This window comes from Brassica napus, chromosome A1, assembly GCF_020379485.1.
Source record: "Brassica napus cultivar Da-Ae chromosome A1, Da-Ae, whole genome shotgun sequence".
Classification (NCBI taxonomy): domain Eukaryota; kingdom Viridiplantae; phylum Streptophyta; class Magnoliopsida; order Brassicales; family Brassicaceae; genus Brassica; species Brassica napus.
Window position 1 is genome coordinate 13,180,172 of NC_063434.1, and position 9,968 is coordinate 13,190,139.

Here is a 9,968-nt window from a genome sequence, read left to right on the forward strand (position 1 = left end):
TGGCACTATTTACCAATACAATTGAAATAGTAATGATAAGTTGATAACTATATCTGTAATATTACCAAAACAAAAGTTAGAGAAATATTTAAATTAAGCAACATGATATATCTATCTAAAGGTTCCAAAAAACATTATATAACTACATGCATATTCGATGACAAAAAAAAAAAAACTACATGCATATTCAATACGGTCTACGTGTTCTCATAATTATTTGCAGACATGTTATGTGGAGGATAATAACTAATGATGTATTAAGCACATGGGGAAGCATTAAGCCTATTTGTATTGCTATGCATCTTTAGTAATACATGCTAGTCTATCGTTGAAACGATATAGGCCGGCTCTGTGTGTTGCTATTATATTTATTCTAAATATTCATAAGACCTTACATAGAATTCAGACGATTTTTTTTTTTGAATTCAGACGACTCTAACTTGTTGGAGTAAACATGAAGATAACTTGAGAAAGAAGCAAGTCCTAATATTAATGGGTTTTATAGTTCTTAGAGATAAGGATAAAAGTATATTTAGGAGATATCTAAATATAAGTGATTACCATTAGGATTAGGATAAATATGGTGATATATAAACCAATGTCGAGTCAAGGATATTGGTGTGAGTTTTATGAGTTTGAGAGCTTGAGGTTTTGAGTTAGTTTCCTCAAGGGATTAATAAGAAGAGTTTTTATTTGTGTGATTACCATCTGTGTTCGAGTTCTATAATACTGAGATCGTGAGACCTATTAGTCAATAATTGGTATCAGAGCTAAGATCATGGGTGATCTAGTAGTGGCGTCTTCAAAACCAAAGGAAGGAGGATCCTCAATCAAGTGTCCCATTCTTAATACAACAAACTATACTGTATGGGCCATGAGAATGAAGATTCTACTCAAAGTGCATAAGGTTTGGGAGATTATAGAGAATGAAGTATCAGATGACGAGAAGAATAATATGGCAATGGCGTTACTGTTTCAATCAATACCGGAGGTGCTCATACTGCAAGTGGGAGAGCTGGATGCAGCTAAAAAGGTTTGGGAGGCAATCAAGACGCTTCACGTTGGAGCTGAAAGAGTTAAGGAAGCGAGATTACAGACCTTAATGGCCGAATTTGATCGCCTCACAATGAAAGATACAGAGACAATAGATGCGTTTGCAGGAAAACTTGCAGAGATATCATCAAAGTCAGCATCGTTAGGAGAAGATATAGAAGAATCTAAACTCGTAAAGAAATTTCTCAAGAGTTTACCACGAAAAAAATATATCCATATTGTGGCTGCTCTAGAGCAAGTTTTAGATCTTAAGACTACTGGCTTTGAAGATATTGTTGGACGTTTAAAGGCATATGAAGAACGAGTGACAGATGAAGATGAATCACAAGATGATCAGAGCAAACTGATGTTTGCAAATAATGATTCTCAATCATCTCGAGAGTCGACTCGTGATTCTAGTAATGATTCCAGAGGAAGAGGTCGAGGACGCTCTTGGAACAGGGGACGAGGTCGTGGAAGATATAATGGAGGATATAATGGAGGTTACAATGGAGGAGCGTATAATGGACCAAGAGACGCATCAAGGATTACCTGTTTCCGTTGTGACAAAGTCGGACATTTTGTTGCTCAATGTCCAGAGTTGAAGTTAAAGCTACAAGAGGTACAAGAAACAGAACAGAATGAGACTCAAGAAGCAGACGAGCTCATGATGCACGAGGTAGTCTACTTAAACGAAGGAAAGATAGTACCAAGTACGTATGAATCAAGCAACTGTGAGGATAATGTCTGGTACCTTGACAACGGAGCAAGCAATCACATGAGTGGAGACAAGCGCTATTTTTCAAACATCGATGAGTCTATTACCGGTAAAGTGCGTTTCGGTGATGACTCGCACATCAACATAAAAGGAAAAGGGACGATAGAGTTCACTGATAGGAATGGGGAACCAAGGAAGATAACAGAAGTTTATTTTATCCCAGACCTGAAGAGCAACATCATTAGTTTGGGACAGGCCACAGAGTCCGGATGCGATGTAAGAATGAAAGGAGAAGACCTTATAATGCATGATCGTGATGGCAAGTTAATCGCAAAAGCAACAAGATCCAAGAATAGACTATACAAGGTAAGAATGGGGTTGAAAGAAACAATGTGCTATCTCTCCACCAAGACAAGCGAATCAAGCAGATGGCATGCAAGGTTAGGTCACATAAACGTCGAGACTATGAAATCTATGATGAAACAAGAACTGGTTACCGGGATACCAAACATTGATGTAGAAGCAAAAGTGTGTGGATCATGTTTGCTTGGGAAGCAAGCAAGACATGCGTTTCCTCAATCTACCTCCTATCGAGCCTCGTACGCACTTGAACTTATACATGGCGACCTATGTGGCCCCATTACACCAACCACAAGTGGAGGAAACCGATATATATTTGTGCTTATAGATGATTTCTCGCGATACATGTGGATAGCTCTACTAAAGGAGAAAAGCGATGCATTATGTAAGTTCAAAACCTTTAAGACACTGGTGGAAGGGGAGACAAAGATGCGAATTCAGACACTTAGAACTGATAGAGGAGGAGAGTTTGTGTCAAAGGAGTTCAACGACTACTGTAATGAGACAGGGATCAGACGACACCTTACAGCCCCATATAGTCTGCAGCAAAACGGTGTTGTAGAGCGACGGAACAGGACATTGATGGAGATGACGCGAAGCATAATGAAGCACATGTCAGTTCCGAACTATCTCTGGGGCGAAGCAGTGAGGCATTCCACCTATCTTTTGAACCGTATAGCAACAAGAGTATTAAAAGACCAAACACCTTATGAAGCATTACGGTCTAAAAAGCCTAACATTGGTCACTTGAGAATTTTTGGGTGCATAGGATATGCAAAGGTGGAAGCAAAACTACTGAAGAAGTTGGATGATAGGTCCCGTATATTGGTTCATCTCGGAACAGAACCCGGCTCTAAAGCGTATCGAATGCTCAACCCTCAAACACAGAGAGTAGTCGTGAGTAGAGATGTTGTGTTCGACGAAACAAAGGGTTGGAATTGGAGTTCAACGTCATCAGACCAGAGAGAAGCGGGAAACTTCAAAATCGTAACTGGAGTATTTGGAAATCACGGCATAGAAGAAACAGAGCCGGTAGAAACAGAAGAAAAAGCAACAGTCAAAGAACTTGAAAGTGGTACTTCAGCAGAAGATATTAATGAAAGTGAAGAAGATCATGATGAGAGTAACGAAGATGAACCTATGGAATTGAGAAGGTCGCAGAGACTTAGTACAAAACCTAAGTATTTAGATGATTATGTATTGTTCCTCGCTGAGGAAGAAGGTGAAAGACTACTCATGTGTCTAAATGACGAACCAGAGAGCTTTGAGGAGGCTATGAAACACAAAGAATGGTTGCGTGCGTGTGAAGCAGAACTGGAATCAATCACGAAGCTTGACTCATGGGAACTTGTGGACCTTCCGCCGGGAGCAAAAGCAATAGGTTTAAAGTGGATATTCAAAATCAAGAGAAACTCCGACGGAAGCATCAACAAGTATAAATCACGGCTCGTCGCAAAGGGTTATGTCCAGCGTTATGGAATAGATTACGTAGAAGTTTCGCACCAGTGGCGAGAATCGAGACTATACGCTTGCTCATCAACCTAGCAGCTACTAATGGTTGGGAAATACACCACTTGGACGTCAAAACTGCATTCTTGTACGGAGAACTTAAGGAGACAGTTTATGTTATGCAGCCAGAAGGTTATGAGGTAAAAGGCAGCGAAGAAAAGGTGTATAGACTAAAGAAGGCGTTGTACGGTTTAAAGTAAGCTCCTAGAGCTTGGAACGACAAATTAAATAAAAGCCTACTTGGTCTTAAGTTCACAAGATGTCACAAGGAGCCATCGGTTTACAAAAAAGAAGTAGAAGGCAAGGTGTTAATAGTTGCGGTTTATGTTGACGATCTCTTCGTGACCGGAGCATGCTTAAAAGCGATTAATGAGTTTAAAGGGGAGATGGCAAGCAAGTTTGAGATGAGTGATCTTGGGAGACTAACCTATTACCTTGGGATCGAGGTAAAACAGCATGATGAAGGGATCACTCTAAACCAGAACCGATATGCTTTGAAGATTCTAGAAGAAGCAGGCATGAGGGAATGTAACCCTGTCCATGTTCCTATGGAGGCAGGTCTGAAACTTGAGAAATTCGAGAAAGAAAAGGAGATTGATGCAACGGGATACAGGAAAATCATTGGCTGCTTCAGGTACCTACTCCATACGAGACCGGATTTATCTTATTGTGTGGGGGTATTGAGTAGATACATGTCTAGTCCAAGAGTGTCGCATGGTGCGGCAATAAAACAATGTCTAAGATACTTAAAAGGTACTACATCATACGATATTACCTTCGAGAGAGCTGGAAGAAATGCGGCAAGATTGGTGGGCTATAGTGACTCAAGTCACAATGTAGATCCTGATGATGGCAGAAGCACAACTGGGCACATTTTCTACTTTGGAAATAGCCCTATTACGTGGTGCTCTCAGAAACAGGATACAGTTGCATTATCATCTTGCGAAGCAGAATTTATGGCAGGTACTGAGGCGGCTAGACAAGCCATATGGTTGCAGGATTTACTTCAAGAGATCATTGGAGCTTTACGAGAGAAGACTGTCATACGGATTGACAATCGGTCTGCAATCGCACTCACAAAGAACCCGGTGTTTCATGGGAGAAGCAAGCATATCCATACAAGGTATCATTTTATAAGAGAATGTGTTGAGAAGGGATTAATGGAGGTAGAACACATACGAGGAAAAGAGCAAAAGGCAGACATATTAACCAAAGCTCTTGGAAGAGTCAAGTACAAAGAAATGCGAGATCTCATTGGTGTGCATGATGTGAAAGAGAAGAACTTCAAGTTTAAAGGGGAGAATGTTGGAGTAAACATGAAGATAACTTGAGAAAGAAGCAAGTCCTAATACTAATGGGTTTTATAGTTCTTAGAGATAAGGATAAAAGTATATTTAGGAGATATCTAAATATAAGTGATTACCATTAGGATTAGGATAAATATGGTGATATATAAACCAATGTCGAGTCAAGGATATTGGTGTGAGTTTTATGAGTTTGAGAGCTTGAGGTTTTGAGTTAGTTTCCTCAAGGGATTAATAAGAAGAGTTCTTATTTGTGTGATTACCATCTGTGTTCGAGTTCTATAATACTGAGATCGTGAGACCTATTAGTCAATATAACTGTAATAGATTGTATATTTGATTAGAACATGATATACTGTATTTTGTCGTGGATATGAGTTAAATTATAAATAGCAACTTGATATATCTATCTTATATATTAAAACAGAAGTCACAATTATATGAACCTAATGGACATATTCCTACAAAATCATATTACATTTAATTTATAATCTTATCATTTAAATTTTGGGTCTACCAAAATTTTATTGGGTTATCAATAGTTGGATTTATAGATAATATAAATGAAATAGATATAATTTAATGTTGTAATACTATACATCCATATGTTAAATATTTGTCGATGTTAACTTTTAAAATTATAAAGATTTTTTTTAAATAACAAAAATTATACTCCCTCCGTTCCTAAAAGATAGACTTCTTAGTATTTTCACATATATTAAGAAAACACGTTAAACTACCATAATAAATGTATCATTTTCTATAATTTTTAATTTTCAATAACTTTAAACTAATAGTAATTCAATAAGTCAATTAATTTTCTTGAAGTTTATAATTTTTTCATAGAAAACACAAAAATACATCTTTCTGAAACAAACATTTTTTCTTGAAAGTTTATCATTAAGGGACGGAAGGAGTATTATCTAACAATGATTAATCTTTACTACCTTAAACCAATGAAAACAAATTTTAAACTATATAGTTTATTTTAAAAATTAAACAAAAACTAAATGTTTAATTATTTACTCGATAATATAAATCTATGAAGCGAAAAGTTTAATTTTTAAAAAACTTTCTAAATTTGTGAAATGTTACAATATCTTTGAATATGACAATAAACAATATTTTACTAATCTTTATATATATAGTTACAATTTTAATAATGAAATAATAATCTAAAAATATTTATATATAAGAAGATACAAATACATGTGAAAGTTTGAAATAATTAATTCAATGAAATATATATACCGTAAACTTATTATGTTTTAAAAATTGATAAACACATATATATTATAATATATATCAATTTAGAATTGAAAATAAAATATATAAAAAGCAAAAATCTGTGCGGTTGCACGGGTTGAAATCTAGTTTACATTTATAATACGGTCTACTTCTCATCATTATTCGTAAAGTAGGTTTACTGTGGAAGGTAGTGTGATAAGGTGCTGAGCACATTGGTAGTGATATTTTGGTATAAATTAATTGCGTGGTCGAGCTTTTAACCCTCTTGCAATTTATATATAGCTATATATCATTTGTATTGGTTATGAGGTTTTAGCATATATCAATACTAGTCCATGACTAAGATATGTCTTCTTTGTAGATTTTGTTATTATATTGAGTGGTTCGCCTTAAAATGCGATAAACGAAGGTAAGAAGAATAAACGATCAAATCAATACATCTTATAATGTTTTCTTCCATATTACAATTTGAATAGGATACAAAAACAACTCGGATTCAATTTCGCTTAGTATAATTATTTTAAAAACAGCGGAAACTGATACTATATCCTTCAGAGTAGGCTACAACAAGATATACGCTCTGGAAAGCTTGAAGGTGCAGTTCCGGTCCCTCCTTTGTGGTCGAATTGTTCTCCTTTGGTCCACTAAAGTCCAACACATACCATTGTTTCTGGACAAATACAATTATCATGGCTTAGTCGTCCGACCAGTCTCGAAAAATTAGTTAGAATATGCACTAGGTTTGGTAATTATCTTTTATCAGTGCTAGTAGATTTAATATTTATCCATATGTAATTACTAATTATATATGATATTATTTTGGTCATTTTCATGTTCTATCTTTTCAATCAGTCGAAAGGAAGTATAATATACCAAACCTTGAGCTCCTATGTTCTCTTAACATCAACCAACAAGAAAAATCAGTTACAAAACAAACTCATCACACCAAGAGATTTGACATTTTTCATAATTATTATTGCGACATTGAACCAAACCAGAGCAGTTGGACCAAATTGACTGATCGATAGTTGTGATCAAGTGGGGACATAGCAACGGTTGATAGAGTCGAAGCCACAAAAAACGGACCAAAATTGTCTAACGACAATGACTTTTTGTAACGACATTTTTTTTTTTTTTTTTTTTTTTGAAACACTTTTGTAACGACACTTCAAATTCAAGGATATTGACATAAATTTCGTCGACATATATGTCAATTGTCAAAGATATAAGGAACAACACGTGAAGTCGAAGATGTTTGATCTTATCATTTGTCGTGCAAAATACAAGGTTTTATCTAAACTTGATTTGGGATAGTCAAATAGACCTCATTATTTGTAATTCATTTGTCATGCCAAATAATAGATATATTTTCTCATTTCGTTCTACATGTCATATTCATATATATATATATATATATATTCAAATACAACCACCTTCCCTTCTACGTAGTAAAACAATTATACTGGGAAAAAACAAAAGTAAACGTCTTCTTAAAGAGGAATGTTACTTTTTGATCAAAAAAAAAGAGAGGAATGTTACTTATGTGCGAAAGTGTACGAACTTTCAGATTGTATCTTAATATAAAGTAGTAAAGTCTATATTCAATCTGCACAAGACAACAAAAATGGATGAAACTGGATCTGGGATGTTAAAATCATACACATTTGTAAATTGGCTCTTATGATAATCAATCGACCACAAACATACATGTTCCGGAAAAAATCAATGAACTAGTTGCAAAAAATATTACCTCCCTTTACATCTGCTACAAAATTCATTAAAAGATGTTAGATTATCTGGTTGGGACAAACGGACCCTACAAAATGTCGCACAGCTTAAGCTAACAATTAAACATCTAACTTGAAGTGTTCCAAAAGCTTCACATCCAGTCAAAAAATACTCTTCACCTCATGAACATTTCATTAGCTCTTACCCATACCTAAGTTCAACCTTTCACATCGTTGTATAAAATATAGTTCATCCCTCGGCGAAAAAATTGTCAATTTTAATAAATAAACTAATTGTTTGTCTTGTCATCTTTGATAATACCAATTTTTTTAATAAGTTATACTCCTTACCTATAGATCTGATCCAACTTCTTTTCTGCTTCAATTTTTAATGATCACGAGATCTAAGGTTCAAATTCATATTGTTAGGCTCCGAATGGAATGGTGATTACGTTTGAACGGTGCGGGACAAGCGGTTCAACTGCGGTGCGGTTTTAACAGTTATAAAAACATATAGATATATGGTATATGTTGAGATTTTTGTTACTGTTAACTGGAGTGCGGAGCGGGACCAGAGCCGGTCCTTGTTTATTTCAGGCTACAAGCCAAACACAATAAAATGGCCGAAAAAAAAACATGCAGAGTGGTGATTCGAACACGTGACATGCTCTGACATATCTGGCCTATAAACCACTGAGCTATATACGTATTACACAATTTTTGCGGCTGGTGAAATCCTTATTTAAATACGGCTGCAAGCACTTGCTTCCTCTGCTTCGTGCAAGGGCCGTCTCTGAGCGGAACGGTTATAAACATTCGAAGCCTTAGTTTTTTTATTGTTATTTATGTTCATGATCGACTACAAACCAACAGCAAAATGAAAATAATGAAGAAATTTGTCAATTCAGCAGTAAATAGCATAATGATATAACAATGTTTCAGCGAACTTGTAGATTGATAGTGTAGATGGATCATGTTTGTGAATGGTATATAACGCCACCAAACGTTGAAAATATTTATAATATAAAATAGATGAATAGTTAACACTTTGGTAACGAGTCGGACACAATTATAACTGGACAGAGCAAGTGGAGTGGCCTAGAAGTTACTTAGCTTATTTATAATTACTATACTTTTAGATGTTGAAAAACACAATTAGAAAAAATAGTCTCGTGATAAAAATATTCAGAAATAATATACCAGTTACTACAAGATTTAAAAATTATTACTGAATTTGATTAGCGAAGGGACAAAATTTGCGATTTTATTTTTAAGAAATTGTAAAATTAGTACAAATACAGTATAGCCTCTTTAAATTAATACTCTATAAATTAATATACACTAAAAATCTCTATAAAATAATATAATTTTATATTCTTAAATTGAATTTTTAGTTTAATTAGTATATCGATAAATTAATATCTTTATAAATTAATAAAAATAATTATAATTTTATTGTAGTTTCAACATTATTAATTTATAGAGGTTTCACTATATGTGAAACTGGAGAATCGTCCCGTCTCTTTACCAACGATTATAAAATCGTATCTGTTACTTATGATTTAGAATATGATTTTGTGTAGTTACACTTGCACTACAAGTGGTGCAAGTTTAGATGCTATTTAATTGTTTTTTTTTTGACAAATCATGTTTTTTCTTCAAATTTCAAACACAGAGAGAATACTTAAAGTTTCTTTCTTCAGATGGGCTGTACGTAGCTTTTTTTTTTCCTCTTTGTCAACAAAGTTTCATTATATTAAATTCATCATATATATTAAAACAGACGTCATGATTTTGTTTATGTGTGACTTTTTTTATTTGGACTATCCTTTAAAAGATTTATCAAATTTTACATAACTTAATCATCATATTTTTTAATATATTTATCTTTTATTTAAAATACAAATAAACTATGTGTTTTGTCAGCACATGCAGGCATAATCATCTTACGAATACTTATTATTTTATGTTTTATTAATCCAAAAATTGACATTATAAAACTCTAATTGGTGAACATGTTAAAGAAAAAAAATTATTGTGAATTATTTGTTCTTCAAAATTTATACCAAA